Consider the following 14656-nt stretch of genomic DNA (forward strand, 5'->3'; position numbering starts at 1 on the left):
GAGAGCAGTTAAGAGCCACCCACAATGCTGTGGGTCTGAATTCACATGGAAGCCAGACAAGATAAAGATTTCCTCCCCAGGAGGACACTAATGAACCAGATGTGTTTTTATTACAAATGTCTCGTTTTTTGTTCCAGATTTTTAGTGAACTCAAATTTGAAATATGATGGATCCAAGATAGTTCCTTCGAATCGAGCGACATTAACGCTATGGCGCTGCCTCCTGGCTAGTCCAGTTCAGTTTCTGGTCTGTGGTAACCAGCAGGATGCTATTCACGTGGGATTTGGTGATTAATGCAATTAGTGCTCGTTAAATGAAAAAGAAATTCCTCCAAATTAATATTGAGAAGACCAAAACAATTGTCTTTAAACTTCATCATAAATTCAATCCCTCCCCCAACTCCATCCCTATCCCTTACCTACTGCCTGAGGCTCAACTCGACTTTTCACAATCTTGGTGAACTATTTCACTCTAAATTGATCTTTTTGAAACTATATTCTTTTCACCAATATGAAAACATTCATTCCACCCTGTAATGTCACGCATCCTAGCTAGCCTCCCTCCCTATTTGAAGTGATTTAAACTTCAGTTGCTTATATTATAACTCACATCATCTCATTTATCCTTCTTATTCTTGTTGCCTAATATTGGCTGCAGGTCTGGCAAGGCCTCAATTTTAATATTTTTATTCTTATTTGCAAATTCCTCCATAGTTCTACCACTTCCATTGTCCAAAATCGTCTGTGTGCTCTGCCAAATCTGATTTATTGTTCAACTCCAATTTTGATATCCTCACAACTGACAGTTGCCTGAACCCTAAGATCGGTAATTTCCTCCCTCAACCTCTCTACATCTCCTCTTTTAACATACTCCCTCAAACCTAGCTGTTCTATCTAGCTTCTAGTTTCCTTTTCCAAAATTTGTTTTCTTAATATCCCCTTATGTGGTTCAGTGTCAATATATATTTTGACAATTCTCCTATACAGTGCCTTGCAATGCTTCACTACATTAAGTAAGTCATTTCAAACTTATATACTGTTTAGATACAAATTCCAATGCACAATTGTGATGCGGTGAGATGGAATTTCAGAGACAGTGGGAACTTGGATTAGGATATACTCTATAGGAATACATAAGGGAACATGCAATCAGAAAGATAATATTGAGGCAGACTTCCTGTGCAGCAGCAGAATATAAAATCTGTTACAATAGGATTTCATTAGAGGGACAATCCTGATAATAAATTTGGGATTACATTTACATGCAGCAGCCACAGCAGAAATTGAAAAATGGGAGCTAAGGACAGTAATTTTGGCTGTCGGAAGCTGCTCAAACAATTAGTTCTATAAATTGGACTATTACCAGTGGACAATCTCATTTATGCATTGTCGTAATCCTTCATGCATTTTACTATGCACCTGTTTGAATGATACAGCTGACAACGAATGTATGAACTGAAATATTCTTCATATTCAGGGCTCCAACGACTTTTAATCCAGTCCTGGATTAACGTGTAACTCCCACATCACATTGTTGATAACACAGGCTAATATAGTAGGGAAGCATCTGGGGGAATTTAGAAGGCCTGTGCATCAGTTGTGCACTTACTGAACTTTGCAACGATTGTTGATAAGATTATTATCTTGTGGAACAGTCTCAGCGCAGCTATTCAAACACTGTGAAATGACACTGCATGATTAGCCTCTTCAGTTAACTTGATTCCTATTCTTTGAAGGAGACTTTGTTTGATGATGCACATTGATCAATAATTTAATTGGCCTAAGCGTTCCACTTCCTTGATCACCAGATACTGAATGCGCGACTCAAGGTGCGCATTAAGACCCTGTGGAAATCCCAGCGTGCTGACCTCCATGGCAATTTGAACATGTGATGGACAATTCTTCTACTTCCCGGGATCCTCCAGAAAAGCCTAGAGTGGAAGGATTAAGACAGTTCTGTCAGTTATCCAGGCAATGTTACACAGTGAAAGCTGAGTTTTACTTCTGGGTAATCACACCCCTATCATTCACACTGTACACCCAACTGTTCCTCGACAATCTCCCAACCACTTCCCTGGCCTCCCAACTACTTTGGGCACCAGGAACACTTGGCTTGAACGAACCCCAACTATAGACAGAGATGTTGCAAGGGTCAACAGCGACCTCCCACATTTCATGATGAATAAATAAAAACTCCAGCTACAAGAACAGGTCAGAAGTTAGGAAGCCTGCAGTAACTCATATCCTGATTTGCCAAAGCCTGTCCAACATCTACAAGGTACAAGGCAGGAGTGTGATGGAACACTCTTCACTTGCCTGGATGAGTGTAGCTCGAACTACACTCAAGAAATGTAACACTATCCATGACAAAACATCCTAATTGACTGGCATCACATCCATAAATCTCCATTCCCGCCATCGCCGACACTCATTAGCAGCAGTGTGTACTACCTGCAAGCTGCACTGCAGAAATACACCAATGTTCCTTAGAACCACACCTTCCAAACCCATGACCACTACTGTCTGGAAGGACAGGGGAACCAGATACATGGGAACACTACCACCTGCAAGTTTCCCTACAAGCCATCCACCATCCTGACTTGGAAATATATTGCCATTCCTTCAGTATCACTCAGTCAAAGTCCTGGAATTCCCTCCCTCTCAGCATTTTAAGTGGACTACAATGATTCAAGATGGCAAGTTACCACCACTTAGTCAAGAGCATTAAATATTAGCAATAAATGCTGGCTCAGTTGGTGATGCCACATCCCCGAATGAATTTTTAAGAAGTTGAGAAATATGATATGGAATACAATCACTAATGGAATGCAAACTAGTGACTCTTAATAGTTGTATGGAATGTTAAATTATTTAACAAAGTTGATTATTTGGTACTGATAATTATTTCAATGTTGTGGCCAATAGAACACTATGATGAGGAGATAGGATTGTTCCACTGGTTCAACAATCAGATGAACTGATTGCAGATAGCCAACTAGAAAGAAAGCACTGGCTTTCTCTTCACTACTTCCACTGTTTCTTTTTTTTTTATCTTTCTCATCCCCTTGTTTCTGCTCCTTAGCTGCTTGCTATATACCAAGCAACATGGGGTTGTGCTGTTCTGAAAGCAAGGTGCTGCAACATTTCACAAATAATGGTAAATTATGGTATAATTCCTGCAAGTTCTTTGCAATACCTTCAGTGTGGTCCAAGCAGCTTGACTGTCTTTCCATAATTCGATGAGCTATTTGGTCCATTTCATGTTGTACCATGACTTCCATTCTATCCAGGATGCTCTAGTATGCAGAGTCATGAGCCAGTGGTCAGTGACTATTCCTTACCATCCAGTAGTAATCCTCTGGTTTGACCTTTTAGGAGAATGATCTGCCAACAGAATGACTTTTGCCAGGAAGATAACTTTTGTCTAGAATATGCCCTGATCATGGGCGCAGAAGAACTAGAAATGGAGTAAGTGTTTGCAAAACATCTTAGAACTTGAATGCAGAGCATGGATGGATAACTGAATGGAGTCAATAGCACTCTGCACCATAAGCAAATGTGTAACAGTGGCTAAGCCATGTATGTGCTCTGTCTGTTCATTGCCTGTTGCATTCTGAAGGATGTTTGATGCATATGTGTTCATGGTCACAGTAACCTACAAAGTTACTGACAATATTGTCAATACCCAGCTCTAAGGATGTGATTTTGACTGAAATACGGTGCATTTCAGTGAGCGCCTCCTTGAAGCAGCAGACAGCCTGACACCATGTTCCTCACTAATGTTGAGACCAAAAAATTGTTTCCTGAACATGCTGAGTAGATTTGGGCTTTTGCTTTGGGCCATTTTGTCCTACTCTTTCAATCTCATTGTTCTCCTCTGTATTAATTTATCTCACTCACACAACCATGTTTCAGGCCATGTGGACATAGCCCTTATAATGTGTTGTTGTTCATTTTGTAAAGGGCAATTCTGGCTTGTAGCGTTTAAACTGGTACACAGAAATGTCACCATGGCTTATCAAAGGAAACCATTCATGAAACTCCGCAAAATTGAACTTTACCAAAATATGGGAGCATTCACTCCATAGGTTACTATAAAGGTTCAACATGATTTTTATTTATAGAATGCTTTCAACATAGCTTAATATCCAAAGGAGCTTCCCAGTGGTGTTATCAAACAATATTTTGACATCAAGTCACACAAACACCTTAGCAGTAGGACCAGTTTGAAAGGAGGAAAGAGAAATAGACAAATGAGGCTTAGAGGGAATTTCTGGATGACAAAACCAATTTCAGAACAATTAAAATCAGTGCTGATAGAGACATACAGCATGGAAACAGACCTTTTGGTCCAACTCATCCATGCTGATCAGATGGCCTAAATTAATCCAGTACCATTTGCCGACTTTTGGCCCATATCTCTCGAAACACTTCCTATTCATGTACCCATCCAGGTGCCTTTTAAATATTGTAATTATACCTCCTTCTACCACTTACTCTGGCAGTTCATTCCATACATGCACCACACTCTGTGTGTAAAAGTTGCTCCTTAGGTCCCTTTCCCATCTTTCTCCTCTCCCCTTAAACCTATGCCCTCTAGTTTTGGACTCAGCTAATTTGGGGAAAAGGCCTTGGCTATTCACCCTATCTATGCTCCTCATGATTTTATAAACTCCTATAAGGTCACCTCTCAGCCTCTAACACTCCAGAGAAAATAACCACAGCCTATTCAGCCTCTCTCTGTAGCTCAAAACCTCCAAGTGAAATATGATATGTGTAGATAACTTGTATGGCTACGGATAGACATGGGGGCGGTGGGGGAGAGGTTAGAGGGATAACATAAAAATATTTAAGAACAGGGATGAGAAATTAACTACATAATGCTGCTTCATCAGGAGCCAACACAGGTCAACAAGCACTGTGGTGATGTGTGATTGCAATGGTGTGAGTTAGGACATGGACAGCTAGTTCTGGATTACTTCAAACATTTTTTTCATCCCACTACAGCATTTATTGCTCATCTTTAATTGCCCTTACAAAGGCTAAAATGAGGAGTTCAGCCAGGAGTCAGAATCAATTAGAGTATGTGATTGACGATGACAAAGTGTGGAGCTGGATGAACACAGCAGGCCAAGCAGCATCTCAGGAGCACAAAAGCTGATGTTTCGGGCCTAGACCCTTCATCGGAGAGGAGGATGGGGAGAGGGAACTGGAAAAAATAGGGAGAGAGGGGGAGGCCGACTGAAAATGGAGAGAAAAGAAGATAGGTAGAGAGGAGAGTATAGGTGAGAAGGTAGGGAGGGGATAGGTCAGTTCAGGGAAGACGGACAGGTCAAGGAGGCAGGATGAGGTGGTAGGTAGGAAATGGAGGTGCGGCTTCAGGTGGGAGGAAGGGATGGGTGAGAGGAAGAACAGGTTAGGGAAGCAGAGACAGGCTGGGCTGGTTTTGGGATGCAGTGGGGGGAGGGGTCGAGCTGTGATTGAACTTGGGAGAGAACACCAGTAGAAATTCATAGTTTGAAGACGGGGTTGTAAGACTCTGGGATTGAGTGCAAGAATAGAAAAATATAAATCCAAGGAAAGTGGGCAATTGATTGATTGAACAGTACACCAATTTTTCTCTTTCTAAACTAGATTATCATCCAAAATTGAAAAAGAAAAACAATCCTGTGATTATAATAGCATTGAGTACAAATACAGAGAACTGCAGTAGGTTTATTGGGGAGCTGCACAGAGATCAGTCAGGAGTCTAGTGAGTCTCCAGTTGGGACTCTGTCCAAGATGATCAGAAGGATGGGCCATAATCAGTTCTGGGGATCTGCTCAATGAAAATCAAGGAATTGTAATGGGCTACTACTGTGGTAGGAAAGTTGGGAAATCACTTGTGTGGATTGGTGGGAGTATGCTGGGTTACGGAAGGGACAATAAAAGTGAAAAGACAATAACGTTGAAAGAGGGAAACTCAACATATAAAGGGAATGATAATGCACTGGGCAACCTGGATTTCTTCTGGATGGGGAAACATCAATGGTCATAACCATTCTGGCTTCAATGTGGAATACTGCAGCACAATGGTTAGTGTGACTAAGCTGTAGGTTATATTGGACACTAGGGAAAGAGTAACACTCCCTTACACAAGGTTCTTAACTGAGGTACGGCTAAGGACAGATAAGCTTGGTTTTTAAAAGACATACAATTCGGAGTGTGCTCCTGCATTTGCAATTAAATCCCAGCCACACCCCTTATGTTCCCTGAGAAGAGGTCCTCTCTTTGGTTCCATTCCCACAAGGTGAATGATGAAGAGGAACTCCTGATTGGCAGCACTTGAATGGATACATGCCTGGGCTTTAAAAATGGCACCGGTGCCAGGAATCCCAGGGTGTTTTGGCAGTGTTGAATATGTCCACCTCTGACAAGTGGGAAAATATGACAAGCAGAGTGCCTTACAGGCTTGGTGCTCAGCTAACAAGGCAAGTTTCTGAAAATAGGCTTAGAAATTATGCTGAGGTTCATTGAGAGAAACCTTCTATGAAACTTGTTAAAATTGATACTTGGGTGACGTCTGGTAAAATTCAGCCATATCTTTCTTCTCATTTTTACTACCAAAATGCACAATTTCACATTTTCCCACATTATACTCCATTGCAGATCAGGTCCAATAACTTAATCGACAATCTACCCCATTGTTGCCTCCTTATGTGCTCTTCACATCTTGTTTTTCTACCTAGCATTGTGTCATCAGATAAGTAACAACTATACCTTCAGTCATATCATCCATGTCATTTATACAATCTTTAAAAATGTTGAGGACCCAGCACTGATCTCTGTGGCACACACCAGTTGTTGCATTTTTCCAAGCAGAAAATGATCACTTCTATCTACTCTTTGCTTCCTGTTAGCCATCCAATCTTCGAGCTATACTGACACGTTACCTTCAATATAATGAGATACTATTTCCACCAACAACTTTTAATGTCATCTTATGCAGTTCTTTCATATCAAGGCTTTCTTTCTTCCACTCTGGCATTGTAGGTCTCGAGGCAATTAAACAGTGACAGAATAAATAGTTTCTAGAGTCTTCCTCATACCAGATACTAAGCTATCTGGTATTTAGCTTTCTGTTTTATGTCTCCCTCCCTTTTTGATTGAAGGAGTTACACTAAGGATGAAGTCCAATGGGACCTTGGGACCTGTCACCTGCAGCTCCAACAATTTGCCCAATACCACTTCTCTAGTGATTATAATTTTCTTGAATAACACCCTCCCCTCTATTTCCTGATTTATAGCTAATTCTGTCTTCTCTGTTGTGTAAACCAATGAAAAATACCTGTTCAATTCATCAACCAGCTCTTTATTTTGCAATATTACTTTACTAGATCACATTTTTTTTGGTCCAATGCTCATTTTATTAACTCTTTACTTTTTAAGTATGCGAGTATTTTAAGTGTCAGAAACTCTTACTATCTGTTTTCATGTTTCCAGTTAGTATCTTCTCATACTTTAATATTTCCCTTATTATTCTTTCAGTCATTCATTTTTTTTGTTATATATTACGCCTCATCTTCCAACCTATTCATGCATCTTTATCTGTTTTCTCTCTAAGCTTGACACTGCATTTAACTTTTTTAGTTAACCATGGATAGTAGGTCCTCTGCCTGGAACTCTTCTTTCTAAGTGGAAAATGTTTATTCTGTGTAATCTGGAATATCCCCCTAAAAGTCTGCCATTGTACCTTTGTTAACATTTCCCTTAATTTAATTTGCCAGTTCACTCTAGCTACTTCTACTTTGAGCCTTCTTAACTGCTCTTATTTAAGTTTAAGAAATAGTCTTGGACCCACTACTTCAAAATTAATGTAAATTTTAATGAATACTGAAATTTAGTGATACTTTCACCATGATGAATTAATTAATCCATTTCACTGCAAAATACCAGGATACCACAGATTGTTCTCTGATTGGGTCCAGAACATGCTCTTCCAAGAAACTATCCCAAAAACATTCTGTGAGCTCTTCATCCAACCACAATTATTCATTTGGTTTTTCCAACCTATATGTAGATTTAAACGCACATTGATATTGCCATATCCTTCTGACAAGGTCTTGTTGTTTGATCCTTTATTACAAGCTTTACCATGCAGTTACCTTTCTGGGACTTGTACACCACTCCGGAAAGTGACTTCTTCCTTTTATCATTTTTCATCTCTACTAAAACCACTTGTATATCTCAGTTTCCTAAATTTAGGTCATCAAACTCTGTTGTGCTAATACCATAACTAATTAACAGAACTATTCTTCCACCTTTTCCTATCCTTCCTATCGTTTAACATGCATGCATAATTTGCTGATCTCTGTTGGATAGACAAGAATGGAAACAGGAAATGCAACTCTCCAGCTGGATAATGGTGTGGTGGAATTAGAACAGGATGCTAAATTGAACTATTTTGAAAGCCTCAGACATGTTGAGAAGAATATGTAGATTGTCGAGTCGGATGAGAGGTAGAGCTCAAAGATTTTTTTCTTATGAAAAGAGTGGGAAGACAATGGATTTGAAGAAAGAGGAGGATTGTACAATAAGAAAGATATTCATTATTACTACTAGCTAACATGAGGGACAAGTAGGGAAATAAATGCTGAGTAGTTTTGTGGAAATAAGATTTAAAGAGCAGAACATTACTTCTCAATAATCTAAGTTACTGCAATAAGAAGTACATCATGCGTATCGTGTCCGTTTATAGCCAGCACAATTTCTGCAGTTCCTTTTAATGTCACACTGTAATTAAACTTGGAAATTAGTGTACAGCACCAAAAGGAGAATGATGCAATACTTTGGTCACAAAATTAGAATAAAGGTAAACAGAGACAAGATCTGGACTATATCCAGGTTTGGACTGACAAGTGGTAAGTGACATTCGTGCCACACAAACTCCAGGCTATGACCATCACCAATAAGAAACAATCTAACCAACACCTGTTGACATTCAATGGTGTTTACCACCAATGAATCCCCCACTATCAACACTCTGGGGGTTTTTACTGACCAGAAACTCAACTGGACTCACCAGATAACCACAGTGACTACATGAGCAGGTCAAAAGCTAGGAATATTGTTGCGAGTAACTCACATCCTGACTCCTCAAAGCCTGTCCACCATCTACAAGGCACAAGTCAGGAGTGTGATGGAATACTCCCCGCTTGCCTGAATGGGTGCATCTTCAACAACACTTAAGAAGCTTGACACAATCCAGGACAAAGCAATCCACTTGATTGTCACTACATCCACAAGCATCCATTCCCTCCACAACCAAACTTCACCAATGCTTCTCAAACAGCACCTTCCAAACCTGTGACCACTTCCATCTAGAAGGACAAGGGTAGCAGACATATGGGAACATCACCACCTCCAAGTTCCCCTCCAAGCCACTCATCATCCTGACTTGGAAATATACGATCATTCCTTCCCTGTCAAAATCCTGGAATTCCCTCCCTAATGGCATTGTTGGTCAACCCACAGCAGGTGGACTACAGCGGTTCAAGAAGGCAGCTCACCACCACCTTCTCAAGGGCAACTAGGAATGGGCAATAAATGCTGGGCAGCCAGCGGCGCTCACATCCTACAAATGAATAGACAGTAACTGGAGGGAAAGACAGACAAAAAATATAGAAAAAGGAATCAGAGGAGAATATGGATGATGTAAATAAAGGATTGGATGTTTCTGACATCTGCAAAACTTGTAAGAGCAGTGCAGAACTGACAGAACTGCAGATCTATGGCAATCATCAGTCTAGGAAGAATATGATTCCAACAACAAAGCATCGAATTACTCAACGTGTATATCTTTTTTTGCATGTATCCTCAGTTTTATCTTGATGTTATGCTAACTAACACATTCAAATAAATATAGAATCTTCTTCTGTATTTGTATCATTTTCTTAGGTCCTGGCTGCACCGGCAGATGTGGCATACCACTAACAGAGAAAGCTGTATATCTCATTTGCATTGGTTGTAATTTGAAAATTGCACATCTGTTTATGTCAAGTAGTAAATTACCTTTTTAATTCCAGTGTAAACTGTTTCCAGGCATTAGTTAAGTCTAATAACCAACAGACAAAATGAACATGCTCATAGCTTGGTAGTGTGAGCATACTGATTAACTAAAGTAGCAAAGTCATGATGAGTAGCACATTTACAATATTGCAGGAATACTAATGGAATTTTTATTCCACAATCTTGTAGGTGTAAGTGGCATCTATTCTTGAAAAAGTGATTCTGAAATAGATTACTAGACATGGAGATGCCAACCAATTAAAAAAAAGCAATATAACATTTCTGGGTGAATTTATATTTCGGTATTGTTTCTTCAAGCGTAAGTAACTCACTTCTCTTGAATATGGTTAAGTTTACACATTGTCCACCATTAGCCTGGTTAATTGAAAGTTTGTCGTCTTTCTGTTCTCACAGATGCTTCATGCATGCTGCACTCCAAGGTGAAACAGTCAGCCTACTCTGTGCTGTATATATGGCAGGTTCCTGCTTCCGACCAAGCCAATTTCTGGCAGTCACTCATTTGCATACTACTCAACTATTTCACAAACCACCAGAACAAGGCATGGGAACAGGAGTTAACCATTTAGCCTGTCAAGTCTGCTCTGCCATTCAATATGATCATGGATGATTTTTGGCTTTACCTCCATTTTCCTGCTATATCCCCATATTGCTTGATTCCTAGACACCAAAAATCTGTTGGAAATTCTCCACCTGACCCAATTTGAAACACATTTTCTTAAACTATAGCATTTAAATCATCTAAAGTTCTCAATGGCATAACAGGAGAAGACTGTGACTTTCACTAGCTGTGAAGACAGTCATCATGATTCAACGCATCACCAAAATTTGACAATCATGATTCACATGTTTATCAAAGTTTCATGCAGCTTTCCACCAAAGTCCATTTGCCAAATCCTTCGGTGTTGAAGAACTAACAACAGTGGCAGGACTGTGAATTGTAAAGCCCCTAATCAAGAAGCTGCACATGAGTGGCAGATGCATGAAGGTTGCTGGGTACCTGCATTTGGAGGAAAACCAATGATAACATCTTCTACAAACACATAAATCTGGCAGAGTACTGGTTTAATCAGTCAATTCCTGATTTGGTTCAATTGTGCCAAGCATTACTGTTCTGATAAGTCAAAACCTTACATAGTCATGGCTGAGTGCACTAGATATATCAATGATTGTGCAAATTCCTAGCTATAGCGCTGAAGACTTGTGTTCCATAAGTAGCAGCACTCCAAGCCAAAGTGTTCCAGTATAGCTTCAAAACTGGCATTTGTCTGACAATGTGTAAAATTGTCCCATTAGTTCTGAACACAAAACATAGTAGAAACCTAATGTATTAAATTACTGCCCCATCAATCTCTTACTTTAATTCATCAATAAATTGATGCAAGGTGTCAATGCTTTCAGGTGTAACCTAGTAACTAATAACTGACCTTCACACAAACCTGATGCTCTCTTGCCACTATTATGTTTGAAGCACAAACCCTGCATTAACATACTCTTGGGTAATCAGTACCTTCACATGGGTCCAGTGACAACATGGTCGCATCTTTACCTCTGGGTCACAAGGCCCAAGTTCAAGTTACACCTGCTCCAGAGTTGGGTAATAATGTCACTGAACAGGTTGATTAGGAAAGTATCTGACTACCTTCAGCCATGTGCATGGAAATCAAAATTGTGGCAAGCCAACGTAAATTAAAGCCAGGCTGTACTTGAAGGGGTAGTGCATCGGGGGTTAAGTAGATACTGGAGGACATTTTAAAAGCCATTCTATTCTCAGAAATGGCAAAATACTGGAGATAAAAGACTCCAAATACTCCGAATGAGGTCATTAGACAGAGAGGCAGAAGAGAAGAGATTCATTTTATCTACAAGGGACCTGAAATTGGCCAGGATTCCCTGGGGCTTAAAGGAAATCAAAACTCAAAGAGCTAGATGCAATGTAGCAAAAAGGTTCAATGACTTTAGATTAGTGGTGAATGTCAATGAAGGCAATCTTCCAGTAACACATCTCACCAATTACAGCACTAGACTCACTCCTTGACTCAAAACACTACATTTCCCTGCATTCACTTCTCAACAATTGTTATCAATCAGGACCCATACCTAACATCTACAGCTTTATCCCCCCCCTCCCATATTTTGCACTGGTGCTAGTCAGTCATGGCAGCTATGTTATCCAAACATATTGCATCACACTCACTTTCACATTCCCTTTTCTCTGGTGGGGCAATCAGAGGAAGCAGGTTCTAAGCAGTGGGATAATAAAATGTGAGGCTGGATGAACACAGCAGGCCAAGCAGCATCTCAGGAGCACAAAAGCTGACGTTTCGGGCCTAGACCCTTCATCAGAGAGGGGGATGGGGAGAGGGAACTGGAATAAATAGGGAGAGAGGGGGAGGCGGACCGAAGATGGAGAGTAAAGAAGATAGGTGGAGAGAGTATAGGTGGGGAGGTAGGGAGGGGATAGGTCAGTCCAGGGAAGACGGACAGGTCAAGGAGGTGGGATGAGGTTAGTAGGTAGAGGGGGGGGGCGGCTTGGGGTGGGAGGAAGGGATGGGTGAGAGGAAGAACCGGTTAGGGAGGCAGAGACAGGTTGGACTGGTTTTGGGATGCAGTGGGTGGGGGGGAAGAGCTGGGCTGGTTGTGTGGTGCAGTGGGGGGAGGGGACGAACTGGGCTGGTTTAGGGATGCAGTAGGGGAAGGGGAGATTTTGAAACTGGTGAAGTCCACATTGATACCATTAGGCTGCAGGGTTCCCAGGCGGAATATGAGTTGCTGTTCCTGCAACCTTCGGGTGGCATCATTGTGGCAGTGCAGGAGGCCCATGATGGACATGTCATCTAGAGAATGGGAGGGGGAGTGGAAATGGTTTGTGACTGGGAGGTGCAGTTGTTTGTTGCAAACTGCGCGGAGGTGTTCTGCAAAGCGGTCCCCAAGCCTCCGCTTGGTTTCCCCAATGTAGAGGAAGTCGCACCGGGTACAGTGGATGCAGTATACCACATTGGCAGATGTGCAGGTGAACCTCTGCTTAATGTGGAATGTCATCTTGTGGCCTGGGATAGAGGTGAGGGAGGAGGTGTGGGGACAAGTGTAGCATTTCCTGCGGTTGCAGGGGAAGGTGCCGGGTGTGGTGGGGTTGGAGGGCAGTGTGGAGCGAACAAGGGAGTCACGGAGAGAGTAGTCTCTCCGGAAAGCAGACAGGGGTGGGGATGGAAAAATGTCTTGGGTGGTGGGGTCGGATTGTAAATGGCGAAAGTGTCGGAGGATGATGCGTTGTATCCGGAGGTTGGTAGGGTGGTGTGTGAGAACGAGGGGGATCCTCTTAGGGCGGTTGTGGCGGGGGCGGGGTGTGAGGGATGTGTTGCGGGAAATACGGGAGACGCGGTCAAGGGCGTTCTCAATCACTGTGGGGGGAAAGTTGCAGTCCTTAAAGAACTTGGACATCTGGGATGTGCGGGAGTGGAATGTCTTATCGTGGGAGCAGATGCGGCGGAGGCGGAGGAATTGGGAATAGGGGATGGAATTTTTGCAGGAGGGTGGGTGGGAGGAGGTGTATTCTAGGTAGCTGTGGGATGTCCAAGTCCCAGATGTCCAAGTTCTTCAAGGACCGCAACTTTCCCCCCACAGTGATCGAGAACACCCATGACCGCGTCTCCCGTATTTCCCGCAACACATCCCTCACACACCGCCCCCGCCACAACCGCCCTAAGAGGATCCCTCTCGTTCTCACACACCACCCTACCAACCTCCGGATACAACGCATCATCCTCCGACACTTCCGCCATTTACAATCCGACCCCACCACCCAAGACATTTTTCCATCCCCACCCCTGTCTGCTTTCCGGAGAGACCACTCTCTCCATGACTCCCTTGTTCGCTCCACACTGCCCTCCAACCCCACCACACCCGGCACCTTACCCTGCAACCGCAGGAAATGCTACACTTGTCCCCACACCTCCTCCCTCACCTCTATCCCAGGCCCCAAGATGACATTCCACATTAAGCAGAGGTTCACCTGCACATCTGCCAATGTGGTATACTGCATCCACTGTACCCGGTGCGACTTCCTCTACATTGGGGAAACCAAGCGGAGGCTTGGGGACCGCTTTGCAGAACACCTCCGCTCAGTCCGCAACAAACAACTGCACCTCCCAGTCGCAAACCATTTCCACTCCCCCTCCCATTCTCTTGATGACATGTCCATCATGGGCCTCCTGCACTGCCACAATGATGCCATCCGAAGGTTGCAGGAACAGCAACTCATATTCCGCCTGGGAACCCTGCAGCCTAATGGTATCAATGTGGACTTCACCAGTTTCAAAATCTCCCCTTCCCCTACTGCATCCCTAAACCAGCCCAGTTCGTCCCCTCCCCCCACTGCACCACACAACCAGCCCAGCTCTTCCCCCCCCACCCACTGCATCCCAAAACCAGTCCAACCTGTCTCTGCCTCCTTAACCGGTTCTTCCTCTCACCCATCCCTTCCTCCCACCCCAAGCCGCACCCCCATCTACCTACTAACCTCATCCCACCTCCTTGACCTGTCCGTCTTCCCTGGACTGACCTATCCCCTCCCTATCTCCCCACCTATACTC

General features: G+C 42.6%; 1 protein-coding gene across 3 annotated transcripts in view; it reads right to left on the reverse strand.

The window, feature by feature from the left end:
• The window catches only part of LOC125454750 (spermatogenesis-associated protein 7-like), a 159201-nt gene that overhangs the window by 50273 nt on the left and 94272 nt on the right, over nt 1-14656 (reverse strand). The gene's annotated exons all lie outside the window — the stretch shown is intronic.

Source organism: Stegostoma tigrinum, chromosome 9 (genome assembly GCF_030684315.1).
Source record: "Stegostoma tigrinum isolate sSteTig4 chromosome 9, sSteTig4.hap1, whole genome shotgun sequence".
NCBI lineage: Eukaryota > Metazoa > Chordata > Chondrichthyes > Orectolobiformes > Stegostomatidae > Stegostoma > Stegostoma tigrinum.